Here is a 14,000-nt window from a genome sequence, read left to right as displayed (position 1 = left end):
GAAGACAGTTTAGTAAAACAAGAGAAACAGTTAGACTAATATATTAAAAGATGCATATAACAGTTGCCTATATTATTAAACTGAATAGAAACAAAAACACAAATGCATTTCAACTTATTCTAATGCATTTTAATCATAGACTAATTATTTACATCAAATTTAATATGCCCCAAAAACTTATCTTAGTATGAAGATATCACCTGACCACCTCAGACCAAAAGAACACCACCAATTTACTTTACAAAATCTAAACAGTGAAAATAAAATTTTTTAACATTCTATACAAAAATTCATATTTATTTACATATAGGGATTTTTAATGTGTCCACTATTGTTAAATTATGTTTTAAAACCTAAGTCTCCTTTCATTATTAATATATTTAGATATATTTACTATTAATGATGGATTTTACCTGAAAAGATACAATAACAAAAAACTATAAAAGGACCAGAAGCCCCAAAATGTGATATACTTTGTACTACGATTCAAGGGGGAAATAAAGTAATTTTGGCAAGGGAATGTTTTAAACCACGAAGACTCAGTTCAGTCCAACATCTCTGTGCCGACGACTCCTACAGATCGGAAACATTACTGATGGCCTCCAAGGGTACAGAGACAGCTGCCTCAAAAGGATGCCTTTGGCAAATTTCCTAATGAAAGTGTGAAGAAAATCACTGACTAACCTTGAGAGTTCACAAAAGGGCGAAAGGAAAAACACAGATACAAGGCCGTCTGCAACACCTGGCTCCCTTCTTAGGGCTATTTTGGTGAAGAAAGCAAATGGTTAGCTGCTTTCTAAACCCCCATTTTTAAGCCTACAGGAGAAGGAGCTATATTCTTTACACATCTATTTCTGCCTTCTCTCTCTATTTCTCCATGTTCTAAAAACATAATGTCTAGGGGCACCTGGGTGGCTCAGTCGTTAAGCGTCTGTCTTCGGCTCGGGTCACGATCCCAGGGTCCTGGGATCGAGCTCCGCATCGGGCTCCCTGCTCTCCCTCTCACACTCTCCCTGCTTATGTTCCCTCTCTCGCTGTGTCTCTCTGTCAAATAAATAAAATCTTAAAAAAAAAAAAAAAAACATAACGTCTACTCCTATAACTTTAGTCATTCTCTTCCACATTTTTTTTTTTAAGATTTTATTTATTTATTTATTTGACAGAGAGAGACACAGCGAGAGAGGGAACACAAGCAGGGGGAGTGGGAGAGGGAGAAGCAGGCTTCCCGCGGAGCAGGGAGCCAGATGCGGGGCTCAATCCCAGGACCCCGGGATCGTGACCCGAGCCGAAGGCAGACGCTTAACAACTGAGCCACCCAGGTGCCCCTCTTCCTCCCACATTTTTACATGGCTAGCATTTCTGTACCATCCAGATTTTGTGAACACAATCCTCTCTGGTACCCTTAACAGATAAACACTGTCTTTTAGCCATCACATGTAAATACTCAAATCGCCAACCATTTAATAATCACTAACATTTACGCAAATAACCAAGTACTATTCTAATAGCAACCACTTAAAATTCATAGTCTTAGCGCACCTGAGTGGCTCAGTTGGTTAAGTGTCTGCCTTCGGCTCAGGTCATGAACCCAGGGTCCTGGGATTGAGCCCCGAGTCAGGTTCCCTGCTCAGTGGGGAGTCTGCTTCTCCCTCTCCCCACCACTCATGCTCTCTCTCTCTCTCTAATAAATAAATAATAAAATCTAATAAATAAATAAATAAATAAATTCACAGTCTTGGTTTCTTCACTACTATATCCAGAAAATAATTGCTCTTTATTAAATAGTTCCTCTTCAATTGTCATTTTAAAATTTTTATCCACTTTGGATTCTTTAAACACTTAATGACTCTGTTCAGTTTTTTTTAAAAATTACCAAACATCAACTCAGTGTCACATATCTTACTGCAATTTGCAATGATACTTTACTATCCTTCAAACACGGCTGACCCTCTCATTTGAAAATAAAAATCCTTCCTTCTATATTCTTGTCCAAATTTTCTGCTGAAAACTTACGTTCTCACTCTCAAAAGATACCAGTTTCTTCATTTTCTTGTGATGCACTTAATGAAACATCAGTATTCACGATACCCATCATAATAGAGTAGCCTGTATCAAACTAACCCTCCTGCTAATAAAAGTTATAAAATCTGGACAAATGTAAAAACTGTTTGAAGACACTGAAGAGCAATATACGCAGAGAGAAGCAGGAGGGGCTACAACTCTTAAGAGAAGGGAAGCACCGAAGATCAGCTCCACAAGCACCTTTGCTTTGTCCTTGAATTTGCTATATAACAGAAAATAGAGCCCAAGCAGAAGTGGCAGCCCTACTGGACTGAGAAGAAGATAGTTTTGGGCTATCAGAAAGCTAGAAACCAAAGAACAAAGTCCCAGAGTGGAAGAACCACAAAAAGGACAAAAACTCAAGAAAACTAGCATAACACAGCAGTCCAGAAGCTGAAGAGCTGAGTGGAATATTTCAGCTTCTGCCCAGTGCTAGAGAAACAAAGACTGGAGTGTAGTCTCTACCAAGTTGGAAAGGCCTTCAAAAACAACTCAAGCTCTCTGTTGAGACTTCAAAAAGGCTCTCCTTAGATTAAGGTCAAGATGGAAATATATCAGCCCTAACAAATCTTATAGTCAACGTTCAGTGCTCAAGGTAATCTAGTACTTCACTTCCAAAGGGAAATGTAACATCAAGTAGAGCCTCTGCAATTGTTCATTTGTAAGCCTGGCATTCAGTGAAAAATTACAAAGCATTCTAAAAAATAAGAATGAACAGCCAACACTCATTAGGATGGCTATAATTTAAGAAAGAAAAAAACTACAGAAAGTAACAAGGGTTGGCAAGAATGTGGAGAAAATGGAACTCTCATACATGCTGGCAGGATTGTAAGGGGTGTAGCCACTGTGGAAAACAATTTGGCAGTTCCTCAAAAAGTTAAACATAGAATTACCATATGACAGAGCCATTCCACTTCTGGTATAGACCCAAGAGAACTGAAGACATGCATTCACACAAAACTTGCACACAAATGTTCATAGTAGTATTATCCACCACAGCCAAAAAATAGAAAAAATTCAAATGTCCATCAACTGATGAATAAACAAAAATATCCATACAACAGACTATTCTTCAGTCATAAAATGAAATGAAGTACTGATACATATTACAACACAGATGAGGTTTTTTTTAAGATTTTATTTATTTGTGAGAGAGAGAGAGAGTGAAGCAGGGAGATGGGGCAGAGGGGGAGAGGGAGAAGCAGACTCCCCTCTGAGCAGAGAGCCCGATGGAGGACTCAATCCCAGGACCCTGGGATCATGACCTGAGTAGAAGGCAGATGCTTAACCAACTGAGCCACCCAGGCATCCAACACAGATGCATCTTGAAAACACTATGCTAAGTGAAAGAAGTCAAACTCAAAAGGCCACACATCATATAATTCCATTTATATGAAATATCCAGAAGAGGTAAATCCAGACAGAAAGAACATAGATTAATTAGATGCTGCCAAGGGGTAGGCAGAGGAAGAACTGGGATTGAATGTCAACAATTATGAGGTCTCTTTTTGAGCTGATGGAAATGTTTTGGAATTAGATACTGGTGATGGTTGCATAGCACTGTGAATACACTAAAAACCAATGAATTATATACTTTAAAGGGTTAAAATGGTGACTTTTGTGAATTTTATCTAAATTAAAAAAAAAAAACAGATGAACAACTAAGAGAAATAACAGAAACAGAACACAGAAAAAGACACACAGGTCATTCAGTTTGGAGCTATCTGAGAGAACTTAAAATAACTGATATGTTCAGGGCCAAAAAAAAAAAAGAAAGTACGATCAATGGAGAATTTCAGCAAAGTCCTAGAATTCTTAAAAGAGTCGAATGGAAATTCCAGAACTGGAATGTATAGTCAATGAAATTAAGAACTCACTAATTTAGAAACAGTAAAAAAGATGACTTCGTAAACTGGAAGAAATGTACACAAAATATGACACACCAAGAGATATAAAGGAGAGACTATACCCCCCAAAAAGCAAAAAGACATATACAACATGCTACAAAGATGTAACACACAACTAACTAGAGTTAAAAAAGTAAAGAAAATGAAACAGGCAGTATTTGAAAAATACTAGTCAAAAATTGTCCAAAGCTAACACAAGATATGAGTCTCTAAGCAAACATATAAAGTTCTATAAACCTCAGCAGAATATGAAGAAAACCATACCTGAGTCAAAGTCTTAAAAACCAAAGTCAGAGAAAATCTTAAAAGTAGCCAGAAAGGGGCACCTGGGTGGCTCAGTTGGTTAAGCCTCTGCCCTCAGTTCAAGGTCATGATCCCAGAGTCCCTGGATGGAGCCCCACACTGAGCTCCCTGCTCAGCGGAGAGCCTGCTTCTCCCTCTACCCTTAATAGGTCTCTCTCCATAAATAAACAAATAAAATCTTCTTTTAAAAATCATAAAAAAAAAAAGTAGCCAGAAAAAATAAGACATTGAGGGAAGGACAGTAAGACTAACAAACTTTTTTTTTTTTTTAATCAGAAACAATAGAAATAGAAGACAATAAAATGACATTTTTAAAATGCTAAGAAAGGGGCACCTGGGTGGCTCAGTCAGTCGTTAAGCGTCTGCCTTTGGCTCAGGTCATGATCCCAAGGTTCTGGGATACAGCCCCACATCAGGCTCCCTGCTCAGCAGGAAGCCTGCTTCTCCCTCTCCCACTCCCCCTGCTTGTGTTCCCTCTCTCACTGTGTCTCTCTCTGTCAAATAAATAAATAAAATCTTTTAAAAAATAAAATAAAATGCTAAGACAAAACAAAAAAATAAACCAACCAATCTAGATTTCTATAAGAGAAAATATCTTCCAACAAGAAAATAAGTTAGTAAGTTTCAGATAAACAAAAACTGAGAGAACTTGTTACAAGTGAAGGGAATTTATCAAGCTAAAGGACAACTCCAGATGAAAGCACAGAACTAGAGGATTTATAGAAAGAAATGGAAAGGTGAATATTTAGACAAATATAAATTGATATTTAAAATAACCATAACAACAACACCAACAAAAAAACCATAACAGTGACTTGTATGGTTGAAACAGACATAAAAGTATAAAATTTATGACAGCACTAACACAAAAGACAAATACAAAAAGGATAAATGAAGTTACACTGTTATAAGTCTCTTGCATTTTTCATCAAGTGCTAAATCTACAAATTTACACTGAAACCTAATAAACCAAGGATGCACACTGTAACCTCACAGGCAACTACTTAAAAATGCATACACATATAAAAATGTACAACTAAAAAAACAAGTGGAGAGGAAAAAATAATGCTTGATTAGTTCAAAGAAAGTGAAGAAAGAGACAAATAGAAAACTAATACCAGGTTGATATTCTCAAATTCTACTGTATCATGCATGTTCTGTATGAAATGTATCTGGACCCAACATTTCAATTAGATAACAAATATTATTAGAATGGATTTTTAAAACACCCAACTATATTTTGTTTACAAAAAGTCCACTTTAAGGACACATACACGTTAAGAGAAAAAGATACACTAATCACTAATAAAAGTATGGTGATGTCACTATATTTATATCAGACAGTTGACTTAAATGAAAAAGCACTACAAGAAATACTAGAGGAATACTTTAGTATGATAAGATCAGTCCAACAGGAATATGTAACAATCATAAATTTTTAGACATCTCATAACACAACTTCAAAGTCTTCAAAGAAAAAGTTGACAGATGGCCGCCTGGGTGGCTCAGTCGTTAAGCGTCTGCCTTCGGCTCAGGTCATGATCCCAGGGTCCTGGGATCAAGTCCCACATCAGGCTCCCTGCCCGGCAGGAAGCCTGTTTCTCCCTCTCCCACTCACCCTGCTTGTGTTCCTGCTCTCGCTCTCTCTCTGTCAAATAAATAAATAAAATCTTAAAAAAAAAAAGTTGACAGAACCAAAAAGAAAAACAGAACAATCCATAATAATGGTTGGATTTTGGAGGGGAAGATTTATTTATTTATTTGAGAGAGCACACACTCCCACACAGTGGGGAGGGGAAAAATTCATAATAAAAGCTTCCACTACAAGCAGCTAGAAAAGACAGCAAGTCAAACCCAAAGTAGTACAATGAAGGAAATAACATAGATGAATACAAAACTCAACAAATCGTAGGCAACCTTCCAGAGAACACAAAAAAAGGAGAACAATTCCCAATCCTTTTTTTTTTCTTAAGGTTTTATTTATTTGAGAGAAAGAAAGAGCATGGGGGTGGGGAGGTGCAGAGGGAGCAGGAGAGGTGGACTCCCCACTGAGCAGGGAGCCCAATGTGGGGGGCTCAATTCCAGGACCCTGAGATCATGACCCAAGCCAAAGGCAGACACTTAACCAACTGAGCCACCCAGGTGCCCCAATAGTTCCCAATTCTATTATGAGGTCACAAAACTCTGATACCAAAACCTAACAAGGACATTATTAGAAAGAAATCTACAAGCCCAACTTTCTCATGAACATAGACACAAAAATGCTAAACCAAATTTTAGCAAACAAATCCAGACTGTATTAAAAAGATGATGCGTTATACAACCAAAGGTGTTAATTCCAAGAATGCGAGCTGGTTTAACTTTTGGAAAGCAATCAGTGTAATTCACCAAATTACCGAAATAAAATCCATATAATACCTCAATATATAAAGAAAATTATTTGATAAAATTCAACACCTACCCATAATACAAACTTCTAAAAATTTAGAGATAAGTCCTTAATCTAATAAATCTAATTTACAAAAATTTACGATAATACCATCTTACGGATAAAATATTGGACTTTCTCCTTGAATTCAGGAATAAGACAAGAATATCCATTAACACCGTATCTATTCAACATAAAAATTAAACCCAGAGACAAATCAGTAGTATTAAGAAAAGAAATAAAGTACAAAAAAAGTAAAAAAAATAATAAAGATTGGAAAAGAAGACATATAATTGTCATTATTCACATATGACATGATTTAGTACACAGAAAACCAAGAGAATCTATAAAAAAATTTGAATAAGATAACTGGATAGAGGGCGCCTGGGTGGCTCAGTTGGTTAAGCGACTGCCTTCAGCTCAGGTCATGACCCTGGAGTTCCGGGATCGAGTCCCACATCAGGCTCCCTGCGCAGCAGGGCGTCTGCTTCTCCCTCTGACCCTCCCCGCCCCCCATGCTCTATCCCATTCTCTCTCTCAAATAAATAAATAAAATCTTAAAAAAAAAAAAAAAAGATAACTGGATAGAAGATCAATATATGAAAATCAACTGTATTTGTATATATTTCAAAAAAATAACTAAAAAATGCAATTTTAAAAATAATAGCATATATAATAGCATCAAAAAAATGAATAATTAGAAATGAATCTAACAGGGGAGGGGGGTGGGAGGATGGGTTAGCCTGGTGATGGGTATTGAGGAGGGCACGTTCTGCATGGAGCACTGGGTGTTATGCACAAACAATGAATCATGGAACACTATATCTAAAACTAATGATGTATTGTATGGAGATTAACATAACAATAAAAAAATTAAAAAAAAAAAAGAAATGAATCTAACAAAACATGCAATACCTCTACATTGCAACACCACTGAAAGAAATTTCAACGAATTTACTAAATGGAGGGATATACCATTTTTATTGACTGGAAGACTCAATACAGTGAAGATAGCAGTTTCCCTAATGCTGACCTAGAAATTCCATACAATCTTAGTCAAAATCCCAGCAGGTTTTTTGAAGAAAATTCACAAGGTGATTCTAAAATTTATATGGAAATGCAAAGGAATTAGAATAGCCAGGACAGTCTTGAAAAAGAACACACTGCTAACTGCTACAATAATTGAGATATGTTGGTGCAAAGATAGATAAAGAGACAACAGAATAGAAGTGAGAAACAGATCCACACATACAGTCACCTTACAACAAAACAACTTATATTCAGTGGGTAAAAATGATATTTCCAATAAATGGTACTGTATCAATTGAATATTATATGAACAAAAATGAACCCTGACTGCTAGACTCAGATCATTCACAAATTTAATTTGCAATGGATCATGGATAAAAACTTTTACAAGAAAACATAAGCGTATTTTCATGACCCTAATATAACAAACTATTTTTCAAACAAGATACAGAAAGAAAAACAAGATCAATAAACTGATTTCATTTCAATTAGAAACTGTTCAAATAAAGATACCATAAACAGAATAAAAACAATTTTCAAAATGAGAGAAGACAGCACAGAGAAGGAAACAATTAACAAAACTAAAAGGCAACCCTATGGAATGGGAGAAGATACTTGCAAATGACATATCCAATAAAAAGTTAGTGTCCAAAATACATAAAGAACTTATAAAACTCAACACCCAAAAACAAATAATCCAATTACAAAATGGGCAGAAGACATGAACAGACATTTCTCCAATATACAGCTGGCCAACAGACACATGAAAAGATGCTCAACATCACTCATCATCAGGGAAATGCAAATCAAAACTATAATCTCACACCTGTCAGAATGGCTAAAATCAACAACACAAGAAATAATAGGTGTTGGCAAGGATGTGGAGAAAAAGAAACCCTCTTGTACTATTGGTGGGAATGCAAACTAATGCAGCCATTGTGGAAAACAGTATGGAAGTTGCTCAGAAAGTTAAAAATACAACTACCTTTACAATCCAGTAATCACACTACTGTTTTTACCCAAAGAATACAAAAACACCAATTCAAATGCTGCTATAAACATACACCCTGATGTTTATAGCAGCATTATTTACAATAGCCAAGATACGGAAGCAGCCCAAATGTCCACTGATGAATGGATAAAGATGTGGGGTGGGGCATCTGGGTGGCTCAGTCGTTAAGCAACTGCCTTCAGCTTAGGTCATGGTATCAGGGTCCTGGGATCGAGCCCTTGTATCAAGCTCACTCCTGGGTGGGAAGCCTGCTTCTCCCTCTCCCGCTCCCCCTCCCCCTGCTTGTGTTCCTGCTCTCGCTATCTGTCAAATAAATAAATAAAATCTTTTTTAAAAAACTCATCTGTCTATACAGTTAAAACGAGCGAATCTTATGTGAATTACACCTTAAAGGACACTTCTTCAAGAAAGCCTTCCCTATCAGAATAATCAGGCCCCATTAACTCCTATAGTCCTAAGTGCCCTTCCTTCACAGCATCTGCTACAATTGTCATTTAAAATGTTTGTGTAAAGGGGGCGCCAGGGTGTTTCAGTCTGTTAAGTGTCTGCCTTCAGCTCAGGTCATGATCCCAAGGTTCTGGGATCCAGCCCTACATCGGGCTCCCTGCTCAGCAAGGAGTCTGCTTCTCCCTCTGCCCCTCCCCCCACTAGTTCTCTCAATCTCTCTCTCTCTCTCTCAAATAAATAAAATCTTTAAAAAAAAATAGAGGTACTCAACAAATATTCACTAAATGAAAAAAATTATTTTGAAATATAAGCAGCATATCAAATTCAATTAGGGACCAGTATTTTTGTGATAACTTTCATGTTCTTTATTTCAAAACTGCTTATTCTCTATACTCCACATCACCATTTGGAAGCGACATCTCGAACTTGACATCTGCAACAATGAATCCCCGACATCTCCACCCCCACCCAAATCCCTTTACCCAACAATCTCAGTTGATGGTAATTCCATCATTCCAGTTGCTCTCTGAAAACCATGGAGTCATTCCTTACACGTCTCTTATTCTCACCCTCTGACTCCCACATTCAATTTTCAGCATCTCCTTGGGACTCTACCCTTAAAATATACCTACAATTTGACCATTTCTTCCACCTCCTCCTCTGCTACCATGCTGGTAACAAGCCACCATCACATCTCTCATGCCGATTACTGCAATAGCCTCCTATCTGGATTCCCTGCTTCTATTCATGCTCCTCTATCATAAATTTTCCACATGGTGATCAGAATGAGTTTATTAAAATATGTCAATTCACTCTTCTGCTCAAAATCCTCCAAGAGCTTCCAATTTCAAGGTAAAGATTAAAGTCTCTACAATAGCTTGCAAGATAGGATTTGTCCACACAACTTCCTTACCTTATTCTGTTCCAGCCACAAACTTAATGTTGTTCCTTGAACAAGTTAGGCACAGTTTCACTTCAGGACCTTTCCACTGCTTGTTTCCTCTTCCTAAAACATTCTTCCTCAAGTCTTTGCTCAACTGTCACCTTCTCCATGAAGTTCTCCAGACCACTCTACATTCTGCAAATTCCACCCCCCACCTGCAGCACTCCTAATACATCTCTCCCTGCTGTTTTCCTTTTCCATAGCTCTTAACATATTCTAATAAACTATACGATTTAATCATTTATTATACCTGCCTTGCTTGCTAGAATGTAAAACCCAAGACAGGAGGAATATTCATTTGCTTTGTTAACTGATGTTCCAAAAAGTACCTATTGCCTGACACACAGTAGGCACTCAATATTTAGTGAACAAATGAACTCTCAAACTTAAATGATTTAGTATAAAATTAAAAACAATTCTGACTATAAAATTATCTGTTTCTTTAAAATATAAAAATATCACTGTAAAATATAATTTTTAGCTTAATAATCCTTCCTCTATCATTCATATAACTGTCATTAATATAGTTCCCCACAAGGAGGCACTAAAATGACACATAGAAATAGGAGATTTAAAAATTAGTATTATGTAAAACAGGAGGGATACATACATATATAAAATACTGCCAAAAGCTGATAGATGACCAATACATACACAAATGAAAGAGTCTGACTGGTCCACCAAGAATGGATCCAAAAGCTGCATCATTACATTTGCCTTGCTTCCTAGACCTATGGTCAGTCTCGCCAAAAATGAGTTCTATACATCTCTGAAACAGTTCAGAAAGATCTCATTGATTCCTCACTAATTCCACAAGAAATGTCAGGATGCCATCATGGGTAGCCTTGAACTGATGCAGGTTTTTTATCTTACCAAATGATTTCCTCAATTAAATCATCTTAAAAAATAATAATCTCATCAGTTGTTGTGTCATCTGGTCCCCAAGCTAATACAGAATGTAGTCCTACTATAAAACCTGACCAGTTGAACTTTCATAACTAATAACATTTTCCACCTATTTTCAGAGCATGATGATTCTCCCAACTTCCTAAGGAGTTAGGCTCCCAAATGATTCACTTATCAACAATACTCCCCCCAGTTAGTAATAGGTTCCCCAGAACTTCAACCTTTATTTTTGAAATAGCAAACACTCCCACCATAACAAATCCAACATGAAACTATCTCCACTATGAAAAAACTAAGTCTACCTAACCCTAATATGTTAATTACTAAATAGTCACTCCAGATCCATATAATCTTAGAGAATGAAATAATTGTCTTCTTCCCAGACCAGGAGAATTCTCTGGAATATACTTCCAAAAAAACAACTAATCCACTCCTAAAACATGGGGAGATAGGACTCTAAGCCTTTCTTAAGTTTGTAATAAATACCATCAGTTAAGAAACAGGAATGTATGTATTTGTTTAATCTTGAATTTATTATTTTTACATCTATACCAATCTGGCTAAATTACAAAGTAATGTGTAATCATTACAAAAACAGAAATAATGCAAATAGGAATCATTGCTAAAAACTCGATATATATACCTCCAGAAACTTTTTAAAAATTTATACACACACACACACACACACACACACAAGTATAGTTTTTAAAAGTAGGGTCACACTATTGTGTGATTTCTTTCATTCTACTGTAGGTATTATTCTTTATCGACATATAATTCAATCCCATTTAAGACTGTAGAACTCAGCTATATAAGCTATAAAAATTTTTAACCCACCCTCAATACTGAGACTAGTTCCCTAGTTTGTTTTTGTTTTGCTAATATAAACAATGTTTAAATTAACAGTCCCCAAAAAATAAATAAACAGTCCCATACAAATACTTTTCTGTACTTATTCCGTGCAAATTAAGAGTGAATTACTTAATTTCCAACATTTAGGTTCTTTTTTTTGCTTAAGTCAAAGAAATGCTTCTTCTTAGAGAAGTGAGCTAGATACATTATTTTCAATTATGACAAAGACACAATCTTTAGGTTCCTTACTTAGTAAATGTAGAAGCTACTTTCACTGATTTAATAATACAGTTCTGCCCAAAAAATGTATATACACACACATATAAACATACATACACACAAATATTTATATTCCTCGCAATAAGATATAACCAATCTCTTTCCATATCTGGACTGAATTAGACAGTGCTTGAATTTCATATATACTGTCCAGCAAAGAGTTAACATGATTTTTTCTAGAATTCTGAAAAGACATGATAGGCAATGATACTGCAAAATGCTCCCTATAATATACTAATCCAGGGAAATGGGCCCCCATAAATCAATTCTCTACAAAATACAAGGTTACCTCCTTTGTGAAACTTTTCCTAATACTAAACAGCAGAACTAATCACTTCTACTATGTAAAATGTACTTTAAATGTCCAGTACTTCTAAAATAACATGTATTACACTGTACTATTTACCATCTGTTGTCTTCAATTTCATTTACAGAACTTTTTGGCCTATAAAAAGTTTTATTTTATATTTTTAAAAGAATAAAATCAGTATCTTCTTTATAGTTTTCTCCTCTGCTTTCATTCTCAAGGAAGTCTTCCTAACTCAAAATCAGATAAATAACTGATGCCTTAATTTATCCTAAATCTCATATAAATACAGACTTTAAGATATTCACTCGTGGTCTTGCTTCTGTTTTTAATTCCAAAATGTTTTAATTAGACACCTCTTATTGTGCAGCACCATACTATGTACAAGAGGAAGACCTGGAAAGTAGCTGTGAATAAATCACAGACGACCACTATATTTCTGACTAAAAGAACTCAGTGTTTATACTACTTACTGGAGATAGGAAATATAAAATTCAAGCTTGTGGGCTTTTTTTCTTTTAACAGCAAAGAAAGAACAGAGGGGGAGCTGAGGGAAATGATGTCTTGTCCACATCGTGCTGAGAGACCTGTAGAATATCCAAATGGATATGTCTATTGGAAGCTGGATTCATGTTTCACACTCAGGCAAGAAGATACATATTTGGGAGCCATTGAGTATAGGTGGAACCTGAAGTCAGGAATATAAGAAACCAGGAATATGGATAAAATCTTCCAGAAAGAGTGTATATGGTAAAAGGATGTTCAAGAAGAGAACATCAACAATTGATGGGCATGTTAAAGATAAGAAGCTGAATAGCTAGAAAGGTAAAAAGAAAACTACCACAGAAATCAAACAAATGTTTCAAAGGAGGAAAATAGTCAACATCATACTGACTAAATACACATTATCATGTTTATCAAACACTCAACTCCTAAAAATTCTTAAAATGATGCCAATATTTAGCAAAGTTCTTTCCAAAAAGAATGTAAACATTTTCATTTTTAAAAAACTGTAATTTAAAAAACACAACAGTATATGGCAAGGTTCTACTTGCACAGAAAAGGGGAAAGTATGTATTTATACTGGCTTTTATTTACATAATCTAAGACAGATATGGAAGTGGGCTTCTGTATGATCTTTTGTAGTTTTTGATGTTCTAACCATATCACAGTACTACCTATGCTGAATGTGAAGGTAAAATTTATAAATGAAATATACTCTGCTAATATGTAAGATGTTCCACAGCTCTAAGCATGTTTTCTTTCACTTCGGGTGGATCAAATCTGCAAACAGTGAATTCTGTAATACCCAATTTTAATCAATGAATTACCTTAATAGATGCTTTATCAGCACTGTATCTAAAGACTACATATTATCACTTTTACTGAAGCTTGGGTAATGAAAGGCTAATCAAGTGCTGCCCAAGGGTTGCTGAGAACATCGAGTGTGCATCACCAAAAAAAAATGCAACTTAGGAAATATAAAACATAAGACTACTATACTTACTCTAAATCAATTTTTATTA

At 35.8% G+C, this 14,000-nt stretch overlaps 1 protein-coding gene across 5 annotated transcripts in view; it reads right to left on the bottom strand.

Annotated features, from left to right (window-relative positions):
* Positions 1-14,000, bottom strand: part of SS18 (SS18 subunit of BAF chromatin remodeling complex) — a 90,203-nt gene that overhangs the window by 53,081 nt on the left and 23,122 nt on the right. The gene's annotated exons all lie outside the window — the stretch shown is intronic.

Source organism: Halichoerus grypus, chromosome 13 (genome assembly GCF_964656455.1).
Source record: "Halichoerus grypus chromosome 13, mHalGry1.hap1.1, whole genome shotgun sequence".
NCBI classification, from domain to species: Eukaryota; Metazoa; Chordata; class Mammalia; order Carnivora; family Phocidae; genus Halichoerus; species Halichoerus grypus.
The sequence above is the reverse complement of the archived record's forward strand: the minus strand, read 5'-3'. Positions and strand labels throughout refer to the sequence as shown.